The sequence below is a fragment of the Sceloporus occidentalis genome, unplaced genomic scaffold (genome assembly GCF_023333645.1).
Source record: "Sceloporus occidentalis isolate IW3139 unplaced genomic scaffold, rSceOcc1.0.p SCAF_3, whole genome shotgun sequence".
NCBI classification, from domain to species: domain Eukaryota; kingdom Metazoa; phylum Chordata; class Lepidosauria; order Squamata; family Phrynosomatidae; genus Sceloporus; species Sceloporus occidentalis.
This window is the reverse complement of record NW_028316983.1, coordinates 63060692-63085691: the sequence shown is the minus strand read 5'-3', so window position 1 is coordinate 63085691 and position 25000 is coordinate 63060692. Positions and strand designations below refer to the sequence as shown.

The 25000-nt window shown below is 40.5% G+C and overlaps 1 protein-coding gene across 1 annotated transcript in view; it reads left to right on the top strand.

The window, feature by feature from the left end:
• Nucleotides 1-7898: 7898 nt before the first annotated feature.
• PACSIN1 (protein kinase C and casein kinase substrate in neurons 1) overlaps nt 7899-25000 on the top strand; it is a 79220-nt gene continuing 62118 nt past the window's right edge. The window contains exon 1 of the mRNA XM_089514696.1: nt 7899-8068. The gene's annotated coding sequence lies outside the window, so the exon portion shown is untranslated. The remainder of the gene's footprint in view (nt 8069-25000) is intronic.

Sequence of the window (25000 nt, the reverse complement as noted above, 5' to 3'; positions counted from 1 at the left end):
TCCACAAGGGATCAAATACAGACATATATACAACTAAAAAAATGACATATCCCCTCATCCCTTACCTTAGCTAACACTATATCAACACTATAAATAAAAAAATTAAAATTAATTTAAAATATAGACAAAATTTAAAATAGGAAAGATATACAGTGACCCTGTTTTCTTCACATAATCTCTTCACAGGGGGTTTGCCTTTGCCTTTCTCTGAGGCCGAGAGAGTGTCACCCAATGGGTGCCCATGGCACAGAAGGGATTCAAACCCTGATCTTCCAAACTTTGGTCCCCGTCCCCCCAGATGTTGAGGACTTCAGCTCCCAGAATTCCTGACTGTTGGCCAAGATGGCTGGGGAAGTCCAAAATAAATAAATAAATTTGGAGGGCCAAAGTTTGGGAGCCACTGTAACTCAAACCACCACACTGGCTCTCTCTTTCCACTAGGCCTTATTCCATAAATAACATGATTTAAGGCACAGCAGGGACGTAGCCAAGGGGGGGTTCTTGGGGTCTGGACCCCCCTTCCATTAGAAAAATGAATGGTGTGTGCTGCCGCGCTGCCGCGCCCAAGCCCCATTATAATGGTGGCACTTAGTCTGGACCCCCCCCCCCTTCCTAAAATCCTAGCTACGTCCCTGGGCACAGGCGTAAAGGAATTTTGACTCCAGATAATTGTAGTGTAGCATGGTTTGAGCATTGGCCTACAACTCTGGAGACCAGGGTTCGATTCCCAGGTCAGCCACGAAACCCACTGGTTGACCTTGGGCAAGTCACACTCTCTCAGCCTCAGGGGATTGCAGTGGCAAACCCTTTTTGAAGAAATTTGCCAAGAAAGCCCTGCAATAGGGTCACCATAAGTAGGAAACAACTTGAAGGCACCCAAAACAACAATAACTTATTCCTTTTCCTTATAGTTCAGATATTGTTACCATTGTGCATGGGCTCTGCTGAAGAATTTAAAGACTATGTTGAGTATATACCTTTGTGCCTATTTTGCTCATTGTAAGAACTGATATTAGGGCACAAATGCAGGATTTTATTCCAGATGTCTTTGTCCTTCTGTAGTGAAACTCTCAAGTCCTTTGCACACTTACTTGCTTTGTTGCTATGTGCCTTCAAGTCGTTTCCAGCTTGTGGTGACCTTGAGGCAAACACACGGAGGGCAAATTGGTAAAATCCCGTGCAGAAATGGGATTTTAAAATTCAGGTGTCAGATGCATTGGCATGAAAGAGAAATAACATGAAAATAATCCAAACGGAAAGCTCCTTTGTACTTTCGGAATTTAATCAAAGTAAAAAGGAGCTGGTTTTGATTACTCTGCATTCGTGTTATTTTCATGTTATTTCTCTTTCACACAAATGTCATCTGAAAAACATCCCATAAATGCGGGTTTTCTTCCACTTTCTGTTTGGGTTAGACCCAAGTGTCGTCTGAAAAACAGCCTGCAAATGAGGGTTGTTTTCAGTTTAAATTTAGTTTCTGCGCAGGAATCATTCCATGTGATAAACTCCATAGGGTTTTTTAGACAAGTTTCTTTAGAAGGGGTTTGCCTTACCCTTCTCTGAGGCTGAGAGAGTGTGTCTTGCCCAAGGTCATCCAGTGAATTTCCATGTCTGAGCCTGGTTTTGAACCCTCAACTTCTAGTGTCCTAGTCAAATGACAAGAGTTATTAATGAGAAAGAACTCACACGCTAAAAGAGTGCAGCATTTTGCTTTTTCCCTGAGTCTACTGGGGCATGATTCTGCCATCTCTTCTCCTCTCTGCCTGCTGAGTTGTGTACAAACTGCTTTTGCACTTTGAACTCAGGGGCAGTACAGATGGGTGGCTAGAAGCCGCCCCTTCCTGCCCCGCAGAAGCCACATGCTTTCTGGAAGGGCTGTCATAGGCACACTCACGCACCATGATGATGTCCCTTCTGGACAGTGCTGTTTGGGTGCTGCATTCCACAGATGTTATCATGGGGCTTGCCATGTGGACAGGGGCACACCATGATGGCAGCATGGTGGCAAAACTAGGGCTCGAAGCATATCAATTCTCCGCCCTAATTCAGCCCTAGTATGTGGTTAGACTGGCACAAAGTGCCGGTCTGTACTGCCTCTCAATTTGCAGCACGTGAAGTAAACTGAGGACAAATTGGGAAAGGAGAACATTTTAGAAGCCTCTGAAAAGACAGGATGACAGGGGAATTAACTGGAATTGTCCCTTCTTCACTAAGACTGTTGGGGACTTTGTGATTAGTCCTGGATATTATTGTCTTCTCAGATCTATACTTTTGTGTATACAGTACACCCACGCTATAGGTGGGTGCCCCATACATGGCTTCCTGCTTACACGGAAGCTGCATGACAGGAGAGTGAATGGCACATGTGCCCGTGGCGCGCGCGCTCTCCCACACCATGAGCACGAGCCCCATTCAATCGAATGGGATTCAAGCTTACGCGTTTTTTGGTTTACACGGGGGGGAGGTCTGGAATGGATCCCCCACAAAAGCCAAGGGACCACTGTATAGAATTGGGATGGTTATATGTTTTGTGTTGCCTTTTGCATTATTTTCAAACTATTCCTCTTTTCTTGTATTGGAAGGAGTTTATTGCACAGGACAAATCCCATGCAGAAACTAAATTTAAACTGAAAAAACCCACATTTCAGAAGACATTTGAAGTTAGATATTATTAGTTAGATTAAGATCTTATAATCCCTTGGGATATCCTGAAAGTTATGCCTTGGACGGAGTGTCATTGGTTCCCATGTGAACCAAAATGAAGGGGTAACAGTCAGCAAGAGTCTTGTAATCTCTGTCACATCACAATTTTTGTCCCAGTGAGACAGCACACCTCTTGAGTTATTCTGTCAGGCCTGCAAACCACTGCTTCTGTTCCCCTTTGCAAATAGCCACCTACCACCAACATACATCTACTCTGAGTATTAGCAAGGGCTATTTCATGTGCTGAATCTTCCCAGGTCACTTACATGTTCTCTGAAGACTGACACTGTTGATCTTCTTCGTGTTCCTATTCGTCAATGATAAGCGAGAGAGCTTTAAATTGATTCCGTAGCTCTAAACTCACAGAATGATCCCTGGTCCTTCTACTACTACATGTTACATTCCTCCAAATTTCTTCCTCCTGTATCTGGGAACTGACCACCTCCTCAGAGACATCCCCTGCATGTTCCTCATCCAGCACAGTCTGTTCTGCTCTGTTCAAGAAAACCTCATGTTCCCTAATATGCTGAGGAATAGATACACAGCCTTCAAGTTACTGGACCTTTTCTTCCAACTATACAACCTACCCACATCCCCTGGCAAGAATGGAGACATTCCACTGCCCTTGCAGGTGATTGCAGCAGCTTCTTCGTCATCCATATTCATTAGTCTTATGACATTAAGCAGAACTCTGAGCCTCCCTCTCAAAACTTAAAGTTCACTTTTTGTTCTGCAGTTGTAGTGAATGACAGTGTGATGAGCACAGAAACACAGAAACAGACTTAATTGGCAGAAATAGTGAGCAGCAATGAGAGAACCAAAGAAATTGCAGAAAACATTTTAATGATATAAGGGGCTTATATTAAGAAGGAACCCAAATATAAGTTTTTTTGTTCTTCTTACAAATTTTGTTTCTGTTCAGGATATGTGGTGTCTCTCAGAAAAGAGACAAAGTTCCTTTCTTTCTGCAATTTCATGGAAGCATCTGGCTCATTCTATTTCCTTGGTCCCATCTAACATTTAACTTAATGCAAGTGTGCAATTTTCATCTGACAAGTGTTAAGAGAACACAAGTGAAAAACAACAAATGCAGATAACATTTCATGCTACAGTATTTCTGAAGCAGCTTGCCAAAAGAAAAAAGAAAAGAAAGAGTTGATTTGCTTTTCTATCATCACCAAAATGTTCTGTTTTTTAAACACTTTACATTTCAGTCAAATCTTAGTCATATAGCCAGGGCTGAAACAAGGTATTTCGGTACCATACACAGGTAGCATTGTGTAGTGGTTGGAAAGCTACTCAGGAGAACAGTGTTCAAATCCCCACTCAGCAATGAAATCCACTGGGTGACCCTAGGAAACGCACTCACTCAGCCTTAGAAGACTGCAATGGCAAACCCCATGATAGGGTCATTATAGGATCGCCATAAGTCAGACACAACTTGAAGGCACAAAACAACAACAACAACAAGGCAGGCAAAACTCACACTTACCCACACAAAATCAAGATCTTGAGTACCTAAGCCCTACCAAGTTATTTTGGCACATGATGCAGAAAATCCCACAAGCACCTGTCCCAATGCCTGAAAGTAAAATGTCAACAACAACAAAATAAATAATACAGTAATTTACTGCTGCTTCATTGCACCAAGGTCTGCTGCGTGAAGTGACCACTTAATTTGCTAATGACAGGCCTGGCTTTTCATGTACCTGTTATATCTGTGTATAACACATCCATGTGGACAGTGGCCTCACTAGGGGATGCAGAGTGTGTGTGCGAACCACACCTGGTGACATCCTAATGAGGAGTGACACCACAGCTTCACAAGCATCTGCCTTTGGGCAGAAACAGTCTGTGGCATTTGGCTGTGTCCCATTAAAATGCTCATTATGTGAGTGGGGTGAGGTTTAGTGAGAGAAGAAAGGAGATACCTCAGTTTTCAAAATTTTAATTTAAAAAATCCATTAAAAATTCTTTAAAAACATCACATTTTACCAAATTTTCACTTCAACCACTGAAACTATGTATGTATGTATGTATGTAAATGCATTTAGTGTATGCGTATGATACTGTAATTTATAGGTATAGCTTTATTTTGCTAGTTGTTTATGTTGTAGCTATTATCATTCAGTAATATAAAGGAATTATGATAAATAACTAATATTAGTACAAAAAACATTACTAAGGATTCTGTATGGTGTAGTATGGGAGGAGGTCAATGTGTGTGGGGACACCGTGAGTTACCGCACTGGGTGACACCAAACCTAATGGTGCCACTGCATATGGATATCTCTCTTAAAATGAAAGATGAAAAAAATATACTGTTGTGTCTCTTGTGCTGAAGATCTGAGTGAAGAAAGGAAAGAAACTCCTCTGTGTCAACCAGGTTTCCCATCACAACCGTGTAGCCGTGTTAAGATATCGCATTAGATCCTAGTTCTATCTCTCCAGCCAGGGACCGTGTAAAGGAAGATGAATAATACAGGAGAGGGGGAGCAGTCAGATTTGCCTGAGTAGGCAGAGAGAGTGAGAGCTTTCCCAAGAGGTGGTCAGTGCTGTCCCAGCTCAAATAACTATGCTCTTTTTTCCTAGGGCATACACATCACATGCCAGCCAACAGAATCACTCTCCAGATGCAAGGCCTGAAAGAAAAGAGGTCTTTGCAGCTGACAGTAAATTGGAAAACATGCCTGCTTGTGAGATCTATTCTATAACAATTTGTCCTGGGATTAGGAATTCATCTTCCCTTCATCAATAAATTAGATGCTATTGTTCTGTTACATAACAAATCCCTTTGGCTGCTATGCAATTGCTCTCCATTTACATATCAAAAAAATTTCAGCCAGTCAAAGCAGGGGTTTGAGATTATTTTTATGTATCAAGAAAGCAAGAAAAATGCAGGGAGTCCTGTTGACTGTGGCAGCGGAGGTAGGGGAATCTATGCAGCATACAGCAGTAGTATCATTCTACTTTTAGTCAGACCCATTGCTAATCACAAAGTAGTACTGTTTTGCGGTGGGTTATTGTTCTGTTAGTCCTAATAAAAAGCATTATGATAGTATTCAAGTCCAGCTTTGTCAAGATTTCCTGTGCCAAGTATGGCAAAGAACCACAAGAGGGCATACACATGGCCTGATTCTCTCAGAGTAGGTCTTCATCAGTGGAAGCCAGCTTCTTTTGCTCAGCATTATAAGATTGTTTACTGTAGAATTTGTCTCTCTGTATGCTATCACTCAGGAGTGATTCAGATGGCGATAATAATCCTGGTAGAATGTGGGTTGAATCTTTGTTGTTCACAGGCATTTTGAATGCACCTGAGTAAGTTTGGAGAGGGGGCTGCCAAAAAATCTACTTAACCAGGGATAATCAATCTTGGGGGGGGGGGGGGGTTGGCTGTGTGAGTAACCAATATGAAACAGACCCAGGATAAACTGGGATAAAACTCTGCATGACTTGAATGTGTTTCGAATACATCTCCACCATCAATTCTATCTTTATTCACAATGCTGACATGTGTGAGCAGCAGAACACACATAGATGTACATAGATGTGTTCTGACTAAAAAAAAATGAGATAATTCAAATAGTCGTGCTAAAAACAATGTTTGAATAATCCCTTAGATCATTGGTATTGGCCAGGCAACCCAAGAATAGCTTCTTGTCCTTTGCATTAACCATACAAAATCTATCCATTTATCAATAGCATATTTATATCTTCAGAACATATTTATAGCATCTTGCAGGGTCAGCCCAAGATATTTTGATGCCTCAGGGAAAACAGTAGTTGTTGCCTCACACCCACCCAAATGCACCTGCCAAGATTTCAGAGATGAAAACCAGGACACAGGCAGCCAGGTAACATCAGAATGTGCTGGAAAGGGCCAAACTTATTAATGAGGAAGAACACACAAGATTGGAGAGGCTGCAGCAATTTGCTTTTGCCTGGGCTACAGGGAAGGTCAAAATTCTCTTCCATCCTCTCCTCTCCCCCCATTCCAACTTAATTAAGTGCAAACTACTTTTGTATTTCGAACCCAGTTTTCAGATATTGAAGTAAGGTGGAACCAAATGTGTGTGTATGGGGGGGGGGGGGGGCAGGACATTGTGAAAACCACTGGAAAAGTGGGACAGCAAAGGATTCATTGGGACTGTCTCTGCCAAATCTGAAGGGTATGTGCAAATTCTGCAAAGTAGCCAAAGCCAGTCAGGTTATTCTAGTCAATTAATCGGGAAAACTCCTCTTCCTCTCCCTGGCTTTACTGTAATTAACAGTAATTAACAATTTTCTGCCCTGCTATAACTCTCCAGATCTATTACCTGCAGCAGGTTCCTCAATCTGCTTAAAGAAAAGACTGGCCCTGAAGCTTAATAGTGATATTTGAAGGGATGGGGAGTTGAGACATCAGAAGGTAAAGTGGCTATCCCATGATGGTTGCTGTAAGAGTTTGTGTCAGAACACACAGCAAACTCATCTTCTTTCTTCTAGAGAAGGCCAATGTTTTTTTCTTGTTCTAGTCGGCAGGTAAGGAAGCACCAAATGGTCGAGAACCCACAGGCCAAACTACATGAACAGTATTCATATCCGTAGCACTTGTGTGGCTGATTTAAACAAAAACAAATGGCCATCATGATAGGTGGAATGTTACATTGGGACCAAAGTGTGAAGAAAGAGGAGCCTTAATCCTTTGTCCTTGCTGTGGTCCCAATCCAGAGAGGGTGTCTGAACATGCTATTTATTTATTTCAATTAACCACATGAGAACAAAAGGCATGAATATCCCATCTGTGAGAATGTGATGAAAACATTGATGATAGAATGAGGAAAGTGATGGTGAGGAAAAAAATAGGACAGGATAGAAGACTGGGGGTAGGAAAAGAGGATATATAGTGAAGCCAACATGCAAAAAGAGAAGGAGGAAGGGAGGGAGGATGGGGAAAAAACACACACAATGGCATGTGTGGGGGAGAAAAGGAGTGAGCCATGTGGGGGATGTCGTGGGGGATCCCAGGAAAGGGAGAACACAAACAGCCCCCAGCTTATGTTCTGCTTTCTCTGCAGTAATGTGTTCACCTTGTGCTGTCAGCAAGTCATTACTCGGAGCCTGGCTAGCGATTGGCTGGCTAAAAATGCCTCTCTAATCTCTGGGCTGATCTTTACCCCCCTCCTCCCCATCTGCTCTGACCTTCCTTCCAATGTGCACAGGCTGAGAAAGAAAAAAGAGAAGAATCCAGTAGAGTTCCTTACCAGGCAACTGGCATCCCAAACTATATGTGAGCCAGGCAGGCCACAGAACTACTCAGCTGACAGGCACCGGGGGCCGGTATTTTGGACCAGGATCCAATGGTCTCTACAACCACTCCAGAAAGGTATGTTGTGGGCAATTTCCTTTATCCCTTCAGACCATCCTGATTCCTCTCCTCTGCAGATTATATTCACATTTCTTCAGGCTGTTCCATCTGCCAGGTAGTCCATAGCGTCACAGTACATTTGTTGGGATGCAGCCAGCCTTGGCAGGGATATATGTGTGTGTGTGGTTTTAGTGAACCACCAGTCAATCTGCTGTGTTGATCTTAAGGTGTGGGTGTTTGGCCTGTAATGTTCGTATGGGACAAGTAGGCATCTGGTGACTACTGAGAATCATAACACACCATAAGGTCTTCTTTCACATAGCTGTGTGACACTCATTCTGTTCATACTGGGGAAGAGAAGATATTCGCTGATCATTCTTGGAAGGTGCTACTTTGTGTAATTTTATAACTTTGTTTTCTCTGGAACAACTTCAGTTTTATATTGTTTCTACCTGCAGTAACTTAAATTACCTGAGATGGCTCTTATTTCATCACTTAATTTTCAGTGTGTTCCTCTTGCTAGCATGAGCAAGGTGCAAAGGATTCACTTAGTGCTACCAAAGTGGATAAAGAAGCATCATTTAGATAAAAGTTTGAAGGCTGAGAATGAAGTTGATAGATGCATCATGTCTGTGAGGTGCTGGGTAATCTTAGCTGACTTTATAGATGAAACATTTTATATATTTTGTTTGTGGACCGTAACATGTACAAAAGTACATTCATGGCATAATGTAAATAAAATGGGAACAGAGGCTTCACCACCCCCAACCCATATATATTTCAGTGTAATACACAAATGATACACTCTCTTTAGTGTGCTGTCTTTCATGCACCTATGGTTTGCTGTCTCTGACCAGAAACAGAGACAAAAATTCTGCACCATCTTGAGATCAGCTGTTTCGTAGCTGAAAAGCTCTGACCCTAAGCTTTATAGACTCTATCTGGGTCTCCTTCATTTTAAGCTTTATACGGTTTTACCCGGCCAGCTGTTCCTAAGGCCACCACATAGAAGACAGGGAACAGATTAGGGAGAGAAATGGTTACCCTTGTTTACAGGAGCATAGTACTCTCAGGCATATTGTGTAGTACGTACTAATGAATCTTTTCGTACTTTCCTCCATGCAGGGCGTGGAAGTAATGTAACATTATTTATGACACATTCATTTTGGCTGTAACAAGAGGGCAATATTGTAAGGGTGCAAAATAATATAGCAAATGGTAACATGATTTTTGGGGGGCAGAACAAGTCGCCTTCTGCTTTTATTTGGTCATGGGTTTAAATAACCAGTAAAGTAGTTACCTTTTAAAACATATTGGCTGAAAAGTCACAAATTACTTTCTAAGCTCTACCTCCATTGTAATGAACATCTTTCCCTCTAATTTGAAACAACATAGAGATGCAGTTCAAATGTGTTTAAATTCTGTAAGAAAAAAGCACAGTGAAAACTAAACTGTTTTTAAAGAGTAATTGAACCACCGTAAAAGTGTTTGTTTTTCTTCAAGGCCTCTTCCAATGCTACCATGGGAGCAAGCCTCTGTGCATTCTTCTTTTATGTGCTAAAACAGCAACATGTGAAAAGCTCACCCATTATTTTTTAACATTCTATATTTTGTACCAGTGAGCTAGGTCCAAATGTGGCTCCTTGGTAGATTTTCAGAGTACAGTATATGTGATGCTTTTAACACCTGCTTATGATTTTATTACATGTAAACTTGAATTGCAGCAGCCATGGGCCAATTAAGATTTTCATTTTCACATCTGATCTGTTCATCCCCTAATCTGTTGCTGTTCTATGGGTATCAAGTGATGTTCACATTCTCTGACAGGTGGTGGCTCCATGGCTTCCTTGTGAAGCAGGGTATTCCATTCCAAGTTTCTGTTCAAACATTAATGCGGCTATCCAAGGTGCTGAACTCCAAATCCACAATCCATCCCAATAGGTTAACTTCCTAGGCACTATTTTTCACATTCCCATGGAAGGAAAGCACATTTCTAGGAAGGGCAAATGTTTTGGTCAGTGATACCCTGAATTCTTTCCTCTTCATCTTGCTCTTCCTTTGAAAACCTTTCCAAATGTTAATCTCCTTAGCATGGCTATGTATGGCCAGCTGCATATCTCCTTGAATCCTCATGTCACTCTCAGTACAGTCCTCACATTTATTGAGAGGCGAGCCTCAATGCGTTCAGTGGCACTTACTCCCAGGTCAGCTTGTGTAAGGTTGTAGCTTTAGACCTAAATCCAATTGCTACTCTCATCTGAAGCAGACCCACTGAATCAATGGGATTTGCATAAGTATTAACTCACCGTTCAGCAAATGATTAGTTACGTCTGCTTTAGCTGGAATTAGCAATTGAATGTAGGCCTACACACCAAGAGCTTTGGCTGGTCCTGGATGCAGTGTTGCCTTTGTACAGCCATGTGACTGTTGTGTTATTGAAAGAGAACCTACAAGGGACCTCTTTGTCACTCCAGAGAAAGATACCTGCACTAGTTGTTACTTCCTCTTGTCTATCTCAAATCTGGAAAGGCCAGAGCAATTCAATCATAATTGCCAACTCCAGAAGATAAAACAGAACTTGTTCAGAGAGAGTGACTTAGTTAAATGTGCTGGCCTAAATCCAGCTGTTAGCCCCAACTAGATTAGATCCACTGAAGCAATTGGATTCACATAATTGTACTAAAGTCATATCTATTCAAGGGACCATCAACACTAGTTTGGATTAATAATTGGAACCAAGAAGAAACAATGTGGTCTGCATGTTATGGTCTTCAGACTGCTTGCCTTTAAGCACTACATAGCTATAGAACTATGGTTCTGCTTTAACAGCCGTGGCTACATCCTGCAAAATCATAGCATTTGCAGTTTAGGAAGAAGTTTTTGGAATTCTCAATTAGACAGTTTTCAGTGCCTCATCAAACTACAAACCCAAAGATTCATAGGATACACTCATGGCCATAAAAGTGGCATCAAAGTACTATAATTCTGTACTATGAATGGACTCAAGCTGCTTTAGGTAAAGGATGCAATTGTTTCTGACCCACTTCTAATCAGAAGTGTTTAGAAAAGATCAGCAGGCATTACTCTCAGCATCACCTCTGGAGGAAGGGAGATTAACAGTCATGGTCAGTTTATATTCCCATCAGGCACTGGTGCTAACAGATATCCCTAATTGAAGTTTAACATTACATCAGCTCCCCCTCTCACATCTACAAGCATCTGTTGTCTAGACTTCTTTGACTCTGTGTATCTCCTGAACATCCCTATTTGGCCAAGGCTCCAGTAGGGCACTCCACTGTTCATTAATTTTTTCCTCCAGGCAGTGGCAGCCTCTATCACAGCCCCATCCTGGGGGCATTACTCTTGCTATTTACTATCCTCAGGCTGACTCTTAGCCTGTCACCTACTATTTTATCACAGATTGATAACACACTCTAAAGTTCTCCTTGCTGCTTCTGTTAGCATCCATCTACATTGTATGGTGGGAGAAAAACTGTCAAGAAACCATTAGAACTTATGCCTAGAAGGCAATTAACTTTTTCAGTACTAGCCATGCTGCAGCATTTTACCTGTGCTGGTTATGTGCAGCAAAAGCTTAAGGAAAATCCTGAGCTCTTTTTTTTCCCTTACCAGCAGAAGGCACAGATGTGCAGACTGGTCTCTGTACACTTTGAAAGCTTTGATTTCTTTTTCTCCAGACAGGTTTGTGATGGCTTTAATTCTCCAATCAGCATAGTGATTCCCAAATGTCTGTTTGATTTAATACTTACATATATAAACACAATAACAAGATATAAAACAAATATCTAAAATGCATTATGCCAAGTGGCTCTGTATGTTGCTGAACAGCCAGCTGTAAGAAAGGAAACACTCCTCCTAGAAGCAACCAAATTTTGTGAGAGATTGCAGCTCATTCTTTTAAGCGTTTATATTTGTATTCATGGGTTGTGTTGGCAAACAATGTAAACATTTGCTTGCTTGTCACATTTCTCTGGGTTTTCATACAATAGAACCAAAAACATAACAGAAAAAGATAAAAACATTGCATTAAAAAACTTTAAAAACAGCTACAAAATAAAGTCAGAGTGAAGCCAACAGCACTGCTCTGTCTCCAAAGCAGAGATATACCTACTTACCTTAGGTAAGTCACACTGTCTCAGTCTGAGAAGATGGTAATGACAAACATCCTCTGAATAAATCTTGTAAAAAACAAAAAGCAAACCCTAGGATATGTTTGCTGCAAGTCCAGCCTCATTGGAGGACAGATTAGACTCTTCAAATGCTTAAAGATGATTAAAATTTTCAAATGGTTAAGAATGGTTAAGAGTAGCAAAAGTAAAAGGTGACAGAAACAGGATCAGAATCTTGAATACAACTATTCAGTGACTTGTGCATAGGGACAAAGAGAAATGTCTTATTAATCATTGCAAAGAAATAGAATAAGACAACACAAAAGGTAGAACATGAAACCTCTTCCACAAGAACCAAGAAATTAAAGGAAAATTCAAACCAAGAATAGGGATGCTATATGACCAACAAGGGATCACATTATATGATCAGGACAAAATCAAAAGTCAGTGGTAGCACTACAGTGAGGAACTATATAAAAGAGAACTATATAAAATGATGCTAGATTAATTCAAAAAAGAAAAAAGAGAACCATTTAAAGATGAACTCACAATTTTAGAAAGTGAAGCGATGCTTGGGAGAAATAAATTGCCAGAACAGATGGAATAGAAAGACTTTTACCATATATGGATTGAGAAAAGCCAAATGTCCAGGCTGGGTTCAGAAAAGGAAAAGGAACTGGGAATCATATTGCAAACATATGGTGTATAATGGAATACAGTACACCAAAATAAATAAATAAATAATCAAAAGAAAATTAGCCTGTGCTTTATAAATTATAGCAAAGCCTTTTATTATGTAGCTCATGAGAAATTATAGTTCATTCTGAAAGAAATGGAAGTACCACCATCTGATTGTCCTGATATGTAACTTCTAGTCTTGACATATATTATGGAGAAATACAATGATTTCTCATTGGCAAAGGGGTCAGATAAGGCTGGATTTTATGATGCTGTCTGCTTAATGCATATGCAGAACACTTACAGAAAGGAGGATTACGATCAGAGGAAGCAGGGATGAAAATTAGGTAATAGAACATCAACAATTTAAGTTATGCAGATAACATCATATTACCTGTAAAAGACAGCAAAGACTTTAACCAACTACTGATGAAATTTATGGAAGAAAATGAGATTACAGGTGGAATGATTATATCTAGGAAGCCATGGCCCTGAATAATAACAATAACAATAATAATAATTTCTTACTTGCCTCTCCCCATGGATTGAGGTGGACAAAAACAAGAGAAAAACAAATATCTGTCAATTAAAAACACAATTTCAGTTAAAACATACATCGATTTGAAAGAACACATATATATTAAAGCAATCTACATTTAAAATTAATCATTAAACTTTACAATTTTAAAAATCATGCTGGTAACCTCAGGACTGGACTTTTTCTTTCTTAAAAAAAAAAAAAAGGACTGGACTTTTGCATATGCACTACCATCTTTAGGTCCTCCAGCTCTAGGTAGGGGCATACTTGGCGTAACGGTTGAAGCTGATTGTAATCATCCCTGACTGTTGCATCTATCTGAGCTGTCATTCATAGCAATGAATCCATAAGGACCCCCAAACTGTGAGCATAGTCATTCAGGGGGAATGTAACCCCATCCTGAACTGGTTGATACACCTCCAAACTCATCTTAGTACCTCTGTCTTTTCTGGATTCAGCTTGAATTTGTTTTTCCTCATCCAGCCAATTACCTCCTCCAGGCATTCATTCAGAGGAGACGCACTATCCTTAGCTGAGGCTGAATTTGAAGGCATGGAGAAATATAGTTGGGTGTCATCAGCATTCTGATTGCACCCTGCCCCATGGCTCCAGATGATCTCTCCCACAATTTCATTTAGATATTGAATAGCATTGGGGATAGAATGGCACTTTGTGGTATGCCATATAACATGCTCCTTTTTTGAGGAGTAGCTATCACCAGTATAATCCTACTTATAGAGCTGCTGGATACTGTACTGTCAATTTCTGCTATAATGACAGTGTCTAAGTCAGCTCTTATCCAAGAGATTTTATCTGTGAAATGATCATTAAAACCATCACAGCAAACTATTGAAGATTATAGAACTGGATTCAGGGGGAAGGTGCCTGAGTTAAACTTCTTAGTTAAGCAGTTGAGCTGGATGTGAATTCACAAGCGCAATACATGCAGATTAGAAAGCTTTATTTGCTGCATATATTGCCACCTTGAAGAACAAAGATGTTCTTTGTAGCATGTCTTGTCAGATATGTCGAGTTTTCCACCATCTCCTCTCTAGTTGTCATTCTCATTTCAGCTCCCTGAGGTCCCCTGTATACCTGTATACCAAATTTGTAATATGTCAAAGAGGGCATTTGGGAGTGATTGTGTCAATAACCCTGGTTAGATCTTGATTCTACTTATTGACCAGGTCTTCAGCAGGATCGTTGGTGGTACCAGCTTTGATAGCCTCTAAGGCCTGAAGGCTCCATCAGCCTTTGAGTACGGACCATCTTAATCTGCCCACCACCTCTATAGGGATGGATTCAAGACCTGTATCTGTCCTCTACAAGACCTGAACAGGGCAGTTGATGACCAGGGATCTTGGAGGTCTTTCTTTTATAAGGTTACCATAAGCCAAAGTCAATTTGATGACAAATAAAAACAACAAATTACAAACATTGACAGATAACGCCATTCCACATTATACCTCTCTTTTATGCAACAGTCTTTAGCAGAGAGGTAAGCAACTGTTAAGTCCTGGAGGCTGTAGTTGACTCTGCAGAAATTTGGAAGGCTGCACAAGCCACATGGAAGTCTGGGGGCATTTTTAGTTTTTTAAAAAAGATTTTTTGTAAAGAGCTCTCTTGAGGGAACTGGAGTCCTTGGGGTTCAGAAGCTACATTTTGACCTCTCTTGCTTTAGAAGATACCCAGACCATTAATGAGGATTTCTGTCCTTAATTAAAATATAGATAATTTAAGCTACAGGGAGTCATTGTGGGAGGAAGGGATAAGTCATATGAGACAGCCAATGAATGCTATCATGGACCCTGCTTAGCATTATTGCATTGCTTGTCTATTTCTGCATGGCACTTTAGGTGATTAAAAGAGTGTAAAGTTCTGGCAGGAATTTGAGTATCATCCATTTGCTTCCCCATATATATCAATAACAACTTCTCACAGAGGAAGACAGAGTAGGATCTTACCTCCATCCTGCTGACAGTATGGAGTACTGAGAGTCAATTCACACTACACTATTATAGTGCTATTCCATTTTAAATGCCATGTTTCCATTCTATGGAATCCTGGGATTTGTTTGGTGAGGCACTGAAGTGCTCTGGTTGAGAATTCTAAAGGTCCCTTCCTTAAATATAATTCCCAGAATTCGATAGACTCATGGTAGTTAAAGCGGAATCATAGCACTGAACTCTCTGGTATGTATGGGCCCTGGTTCTTTGCCTTCCAGAACAATCTCCCTTCCTGTTACTGCCATTGGCACAGACCTGTTCTACATGAGGAATACAGAAAATTAGACGTCTGATTGTTTCTCTCAAGATGATATATGAGGAGAAGATGGATGTCTTCAACTGATCTTACAGACAAGATGAAGGAACTGGGTGACGGGTGTTTTCAGCCTGGAAAAGGGAAGACTATGCAGGTACAACCCATTCACATTCCAGAAGAGCTGTTTTAGAGCTGCTGGCTTCCATGTCACTGGGGTGTTGAATCTGCTTTGGGGTTCAGTATGAACTTTAAAGGAGCTATCCAGGGTGCTGGCCTCTGTCCACCAAGTAAATTCAGTACCTTGGATAGGTCAAAGTAAAAGTTGCAGTGAAGTAGCCATCCTACTAATGTGGGAGCCACCACAGTCTGTTGCAAAGAAAGGAGTATGAGAATTCAAAGTCAGCCCCTACTCAGCTTGGGAGAAAAAAACCCATCGCATATATAATTTGTTTGTTAGACTATATTTGGAACCTCAGTCCTAGACTCTAGTATACTTTGCAGGACAGAGAGGATGACGGAGTGATCATCTCCCACAGATAATTCCTGATTCTATCAAAGAGTATTAATATCCCACATTTTCTCCAATAAATTCAATGCCACATACATAACTTCCATACTCCCCGTTTATCCTCACAACAACCTTGAGAGGTTGGTTAGAATGAGAGAGGATGATTGCCCCAAGGTTGCTCACTGCATGGCTCACTGGAGATCAGAACCTGGATATTTCAAATTCCAGTGTAACCTGTTAGCACTACATCTCACTGGCTGATCTAAACTTACGTCAGCACTAATGGAATTAATAATTTTCAGACTGTCCCCAAATCTTGTTCTCACAGCACCACTGTATGCCACATTTTACCAAATATTTGGTTTGGTGTTCTGTATTAATGCTTCACCTACTTCTGTATACTGAAGCAGTACTGCCTGGAGATTTTATGCATTTCCTAAAGAAGCATCCATGCTTCTTATGTAATGCCATGTAAAATTGGCTGGCCTTCTCCAAGCCATTTAAATATTTCTTCTGCATTTTGCTTGGTATCTGCTGCTGTCACACCTCCCTTGCAAACTGTAGCTGCAAGTCCTCTGATAACTGGATTAAGGAGAGCCTTGTCTGCTCACACTGCAGCTCCTCGCTCTTCTCCTTGGCTGCTTTTGTGCCCTCTGTGGAAATGCTAATTCAAACATTTCTACAGCAGCTCTCCCAAAATCTCTGACAGAAGACTGATGCCAGGGGACTCTTGTCCTCCTTCTTCATTCTCTTCCCTTAACACATTTAATAATAGAAGAACAACAGACTATAAAACACTGTGATGCACCACCACTCCTCTCTTGTGTGCCTACAGAAATGGGCTCTGCAGGGAGAACATGTGACCATCTAGAGCCAAGAAAGCTCAGGGATTAGCAATAGCATAGGTTTCTTGCCTGAGAGAGACCTGCCACTGTCAGCTGACATTGGACTCTTCCAGCTTGGTTTAAAGCAGCTTGAGTTCTCATTAAATAACTGCTTTAATTTTGCTGGTTGGAGTCACCTCCTCAAACACTTGCCTCATCTGGAAGAGCCCGCTGTCATTCTTCAAAGTCATGAATTCACAACCTGGGCTGCACCATCATCATTTGGTTTATGTAACTTGTAAGGTAAACCATCAGACCTGTATGACTTTCCCTCTCTCTCATTCTCTCTGTTATTAGTTACAGTAGTTAATGAGCCTGTTCTTGCTGCCTTTCTGGGACTGTAAAAACAGGCACCTGATGGGCACAGTTGATCCTTGCAAAGTGAAATGGCCTTGTTTGGGTGGTCACCATGGTGCAGGCGTTGTATAGGTTCAGAATTCAAAGTTGTTTACAAGTCCTAGAGTCACTGTGGGTCTCAATATTTGATGCTTTAGATGATCACTTAGGGAAGGAATTGGGGGTCATTATGACTTTGGGTGTGTGTGCAAGGGCCATACAGCATGCCCCCAAGGTTTTACCTAGCATGTGGTCTGCTCAGTTCCTATCCCTGATGTAAAGGGAAATTGTTAACTGCAGAGGTAGTGCAAAATCATGATTACTAAGGGAGAATAGAGAATGGCATCTTCCCCACCCACCTCCCATACCAGTGAAGATGCATATTAGCAGAGGTGTGTCATGTTATTTTGGCACCTGAGGAAGATAAAACCCTACACTCTGTGGGAATAAAAACCCAGTACTAATAATTTGCTATCCTTCTCATAGCACCCAAACTCATGAAACCCAGCTGCTTGTACCAGGGTAGTGATCTCATTCTACTCCATGGTATGGCTCATCTTAGTGTCTTATAGCCCAGTGGCTAGAGATATATTTTCCTGTGCAAGGGTCTTTTCTCCTTCCAAGGCATACTATAGAACTTAATAAAGATATGCAAGCTAGAAAACATATGAGTAATGTATAGAAATATTGGTGGGAAAATGTAGGAAGCAAGCATCTTAAAACACAAAACAGCTAGGCTAGAGCATGGGTAGTGAACCCCATGGTCATTCAAATTTTGGTAGGTTCCAACTTCCATCAGCACCAACCAGGAAGAATAATGGGAGTTGTAATCCAACAATATCTAGAGGGCCACAAGTTACTTACTCCTGCCCTATAGTATGGCTCATAACTTCAGAAGATATAAAAAATCTTTGGTGAAAGACTTTCAAATAGAGATTAGCTGCACAATGCCAGGGTGGTTTGTGGATCATCAACTTATCTTCCATCAAAAGCTAAGACTGAAGATGATATTATGCCACAATAATGCCTTCTCTTTTACTTAGTCTCTTTTCACTTGATGAGCACCTGACACCACTGGCCAAGCTGTGGTCTGATTCTCTTCAGCAACTTTCCCTTTGGCCTTGTTTCTTCAGTATGAAATTGTGATTAATAGGCTGCTAGTACTGATGAAATTGCTCAGAGAGCCAGGATGGATTTAATCATAAAAGAATTCTGAACTGCTGGCACTTGGATCTTGCTGTGTGTTAAGGGAAGCTATTGATTTACGAGACACAGAGGCAGATGGCAAGGGAGGATTTTTTGTTAAGAGAGACATACGTGGTTCGATTGAGAGACAGTGTGAAACTACATCTGCAAAAAGAAATACTCTAGCTACTGCAAAGATAATTTTGTTCTGCTCCCCCAACTGAAAAGTGATAGTTGGCCCCTAAACTGGTTCACCTACTTTGTTGCCTGAAGAAACTCAAGTCAGCATGTATGTATCACCAACTTGCCTGTCAGCTTATAGTGATCCAATACATTACATATTTTTTTCTTCGAAAAAGAATATTCAGTAGTTTGCCATTACCTTCTTCTGAAATATAGCCTACAGCACCTGGTATTCCTTGGTGGTCCCTGTCCAATTACTAATTCTACTTAGCTTCAAAGATCAGATGAGATTTGGTGCCTTTAGAGTATTTAAAATCTTAAAGTAGTGTACAAGGAAGGATTTGGCATATATATTGTTGTTGTGTGCCTCCAAGTCATTTAATTTAAAAGCGCCATTCTTTGTCAAGACTAGCCAACATGTATTCTAGAAACTCTTCATCTACCCATCTATAAAATATAAGAACAATGTCCTCATTTAGATTTTTTAAGCCTAATGCCAAATGACATGTATCTGACAGTACTGTATTATTCACACATCTAAAACCCTGGGACAAGGCCAGTGCAGAAACTGTGATCATGTCTTGTAGCAAAACCAAAAAGGAATCTTGTGGCAGCGTACATATTAACATGTTTTATTTAAAAATAGCTTTTGCAAACTTCAGCCAGTTTCATCAGATTCACAGAGTGTACCTCCAGCTGGTAGATACTTATACAATGCATATTTTTATATTTTAAAAGCCAGTGATCCTTCCCTCTACATTCTGTTTGTTATAACCAAAAGACATATACTGTACATAAAATACCAAAGTCCCGTAAGAATTAGAAGCACTAACTTTATAATGAATCATCATATGTAACATCAGAAGTCTACAAAGATATCATAATATTGATGAGTGATTACTGTCATTATTTTTTTAATATAAATATATATTTATTATATTTATTTCCCAAACTTGTCTGTCCACCAGGGCTCCCAAAGTGATCCACAATAACATATATTTTACAAAAGTAAAAATATATTAAAATCCATTTAAAAAACAGTTTCCAAAACCAGATACACTTGTGAACAAAAAATTCATCATGATATCCAGGAAAATGCATTTGTGGATTAAATAAATTAATTCTAAAATGAGGGAAGAAATAGATGAACAGAACCACAACTCATCATTGCCTTGGCTTTGGACTCCCTCTCCTCTTACTCATGCTAAGTGGATATAAAACACAAGCATGCCTGCCTGGCAGAGGTTGCCATCAAGTAACATAAATAACTGTACATACCACAGACCTCCAGAATTGAACCCTGTCTGAATGAACAACAGAGCTGAGACCTTGGGAAAGCAACAAGTCCCTTTTCCCGGCCTCATAACATGGCATCTTCCACAAAGCTTCATGCAGCTTGCCAAAAAATTGAGCCCTTCATGTCAGGGACCATGCCCCTTCCCTGGAAAGAGTTCCAGAGGGTGCCTGAAGGGCTGGAAATTAGCAAACAAAAGGCAGATTGTTTTTGTGGAACTAAGCTGGCCTTCTGGTGGCACCTGCACAATGCCATGGCCTTTCACAATGATTTGCTTTCTGAGAAAGCAACTGCAGAGGGTTCAATTATTCTGTGCTTCTAATTAAGGACACAAATAGACCAGAGAGTCTCCATTCTCCCAGGATGCAGGGAAGTGATTTTGGGACTGACAGCTTGCTAAGCACATCTCTCATTGAAGGAACTATGGGAAACATAGTCAAGAATTTCCAGCTGCTTCTACATGCACAAACCATAAAGAAAGTCCACAGATTACTTTGGAAAGCAGGAACGATGTGTCGTAGCACTATGCCATGAAACAAAATGGGAAATAGCTAAAAGTGGCAGAATAGTACAATAAACTTTTTGAAGTGTTGGTCTGAGAAAGGTGGCATATGTGGCACTTGAGCTCTGTTTCTATAAAATGAATAGTGGGAAGGTGTGGTACACTGGTTAGAAAGCTGGACTGGTACTTGTAAGTTCTAGGTTCAAGCCTTTACTTAGGGTACGAAACTCATATAGTAACCTTTGGCCAACCACTCTTTGTTGACATGGCCTACCTCACAGAGCGAGTGTGGTATAGTGGTCTGAGTGTTAGACTAGGACTCTGAAGACCAGGGTTCGATTCCCTGCCCAGCCATAGAAACCCACTGGGTGATCTTGGGCAAGTCACAGACTCTCTGCCCCAGAAATCCCCATGATACATTCACCTTAAGGTCACTATAAGCCAGAAACAAGTTGAAGATAATTTTCACTTTAACAACATGAAACTATATATGTGCAAATACATTTAGGCTGACATCTGATATTGTAATTTAAGGGTATAATTTTAATTTTGCTACTTGTTTATGTCACAACTATTACCATTACATTCAGTGATATATGAGAATTACGATTTATGAGTAACATTAGTAAAAAAATCATTACTAAGGATTCTGTATAGTGCGGTGTGAGAGGAGGTCAATGGCGGAGGGGTGACAACATGAGTTATTGCACTGGGTGATGCCACCTCTAGTGACACCACTGGGCAGTGCCACAGCAGCAGCAGTTTCTGTACCAGTTTCTGTTGTATAATTCCCTCATGCTATTGGTTTTGTGCCAGAGCTTTGAGATTGTGTGGTATCCCATTCTGTCCTAATTTAGTTTGCATATGAGCACCATGACAGTGCAAAACAATCATATATGTATCTTTTCTTGAGCTTAAAAAATAATAATACAGTAACTAAAAACAGATAACCAGTGTGGTGCAGTGATCTGAGTTTTGGATGAGGACTCTGAGGGACCAGGATTGAAATCCCTGCTCAGCCATGGAAACCCACTGGAAGCCCTTGGGTAAATCACACTCTCTCAGCCTTAGAGGATGGTAATCACAAACCTCTAAATAAATCTTGCGAAGAAAACCCTTCAATAGGGTGGCCATAAGTTGGAGTCAACTTGAAGGCACAGAACAACAACACCTAAAACCAGCCTTTAAAGTTGAGACAGAACACATAACAGCCAGTGAAAGCTCCTTAACTTTCCTTCAGAAATGCCCCTTCAATATGTTTTTCACTATGAGAGATGAAACGGCTTGGTCACTGGTTTTGAGCAGAAATGAAATGGCCACTGGATAAAAGGTTAGCCACTTGACCATTCTCTAGTTCAGATTTATAATCTCCTAATACTGCTTTTGATTTAAAAAAAAAAAAAAGCTGGAGAAGAATAATTCAGGCCACAATCCAAATCACACTTATTTAGTATATGTCTCATTGAACCCAGCATAACTTATTTCAAGTATACATGTACAGAATTGTTTTGTAGATGTCACATCTTGTTTGCCCCCAAGTTTATATATATTCCACAATTATATCATGTTGACAGTCATTGCTCTATCCTGTGGAAGCCTAGGATTTTTAGTTTGGTGATGTGCCCAGAGGTTTATGCTAGAGAGCTGCAGTGTGCTCCCTGAACTTTAGCCATCTTAAGCATACCTACCAGGGACAACATTTCACTGTACTCAGGCTCTGAAATACACCTTCTTGAGAGTAAGTCTCATTAAACTCAGTGGGACTGATTTTCAAGTAAACATGCATAGGACTGCACTTCAAGAGTCATTCATTTCCCTGTTCTGTTCTCTTTTGTTGTGTCACCCAAGTCTTCTACTGATTGGCAAAAGACTTTTAAGCCTTGCACACCAAGAAAAATTGATGAAAACATTATACTTATAGCATCATTTATAATTATGGGAGAAGAGCAGCTACCAAGTACAACACAGCTATTTTTAAACACTCTTTCACACAACAACATTTGGACCTGAGTTTCAAGTGTGAATGAGCATGTAGCCACATGCTGTTAGATTTGCAGTGTCATCTCTTAATAATGGCTGTTAACTGAGATGACTGGTTTTATTATCACTTCTGTAGAGTGCACTTACGTAAGACAGGAGTTTACAGATGTTGCATTTATCCAGATGGTAAAGCCAGATTCCCCTGTCAGATTTGCCCTAAAGATGCTGGTTTTACACTGATTTTAGAGATGTAAAAATTATCCAGATCTGAAGCCCAAACCAGCATGCTCAAATGAAAAGCTTGTCTAGGAAAAGTCAGGTAGCAATAGCAACAACAACCACAAAACCCCCTCATTATTTATGACCTTTGAGCACAGGGAAGCATGGCTCTTTCTTTCTCTCATACTGATTAATTCATCTGTAAGTTAAACTGATACAAGGGATTCAATCTAGCATGTGCACATACAGCAGTTATACCAAGGCTAGTGTTGTACAATTCTCTATAGTACAAAAGGATGCCTTTTCCCCTTTCTCCATTCCCCTGAGAGACAAACGATTCTGTAAGGTTCCTTTTATAGAACAACTTCTTATTTCTAACCTGGCCTTAGTTGCTGCTGGAAGCTAAATGGATGAAAACTGTCTCAAAGTGGGAAATCCAGTGAGACTACCTTTCTTTGAGATCTTCAGAAAGATTTTGATGGGGAAAAAAAAGGAGAGAGATGATACAAGACAAAAAAGAGGGAAGAAATGAATTAGAAATGAAATCAAAAGTAACATAAAGTGTTTTAATTTTCCAGGGTACAGAAGGAACAGAAAACAGGGACAGGAATGTAGGTAAAGCCATTTTCCTCTTCTGTTCCCAGCCTAGGAGTCAAGTACTCTCTATCTGTGTCTATATTCCCTCACCTGCTGAAATGGGGTATCTGGGAAAGAAGATGAAGGACTCTGAAGACAGAATGCCCCACTGTGCTTCATTATGAAGTCAAACGTACTCTTTAGAAGAAAGATGAGACTGTGCCTGAGACAAGGAGAGAGCCACAAGGGACCTAGTTTGCCTTCTCACAGAGCAACTTGATCTTAGTCCTCCAGAACAACCCTCCTCAGGCAAGTTGCATCATTATTGCAACTGCTTCAAAGGACAAATTCAGGCCTGTTAGTGGTTTTAGATTTCTTCTCATCTCTGATTAGTTAACTGTAGGAAAGAGAATTTATTAAAGGTGCTAAAGAAAGAATTTTTTAAAGTCCCTGTTATTATTCCTGTCTCCAGAAGAGAATTGCTATGGACCCCAGATGTGGAATTATATGCTTGTCTCCCCATTTGAGAGGCTTGTACAATGTGTGCAGGGAGGGGGGGATTCTCTAATCTTGGCACTAGGCCTGATGTTTTACATTTTTGTGGGCATTGCTTTTCTAAACAGTCTTGCTTAACCTTGAGGAATTCACTTGGCACAACCATATCACCATTCAGATGACAGCCCATCAAGACCTGTCATTTCTTGTCATTGCAAGTAGCATTGCAAATATCTCCATTATGTATTGGGTTATGGGTCACAGCACACACTGGAATTCCACATCCACACCACACATTCTGAATAAGTGACCATAGATTTAGAATATTCACAAGACAAATCATCATGCCTAACTTTCAAAATATGACCTCTATGGTTGTAAAAAAACCAGCCTGTAGGATGGGTGACTATGCGGCCAATTTGTTGCCCTTAGTCATCATAATCAGGGTTAAGGGTGATGGGAGTTTCAGTCCAAAATAACTACAGGTTGACAAGTTGCCAACCTTACTTTAGGGCTTCTTTTTGTTTCAGTTCTTCATGTGGGAAACTGGACCATCAGAACACCTTTATTTTATATAATGTTAGAAGCATACATTGGGCTTTATGAAGTTGTTCATAGATTTTTTAAAAGTACTCTACTTTTGTGTTATTGTTCTTAACTATTTTAGCTATTGTCATGTCTCACCAGTTAGGAACTACACAGCAGAGAATATGTTTAGTTTGGAAAATTCAGGTTCAAACTGTCACTTACCCCATATGCTTACTGGATGTCCTGTGGATAGATAAAGCAATTATCTATCAGAGTTCTACTGTGCTGTACTGTTGCCTTGAGAGGAGGAAGGGGGACAAGGATGTACTGCTCTTGTGACAGATGAGGAACAAATACAGTAGACAGGATCAGGTAGCAAAGTAACTACAAAGCACTGTGAAGTTCTAGAAAAAATTCCATCTAAATTCAGCAGGGAGCTTAGATTATTCTGTATGCATGATATCATTAGGGAAGTATGAAGTATAATCCAATTAATAAAAATGCAACTCCACTTTAACCTTAACCTGTGGCAACTGTTAGTTCCCATGTGAATCTGCTCTGAGTCCAGACTGCATTTTCAAAAGAGCTATCCAAGGTGCTGAACCCTATCTCCAAAATATATCCAGGGCAGCATCTTGGACAGCCTCTTTAC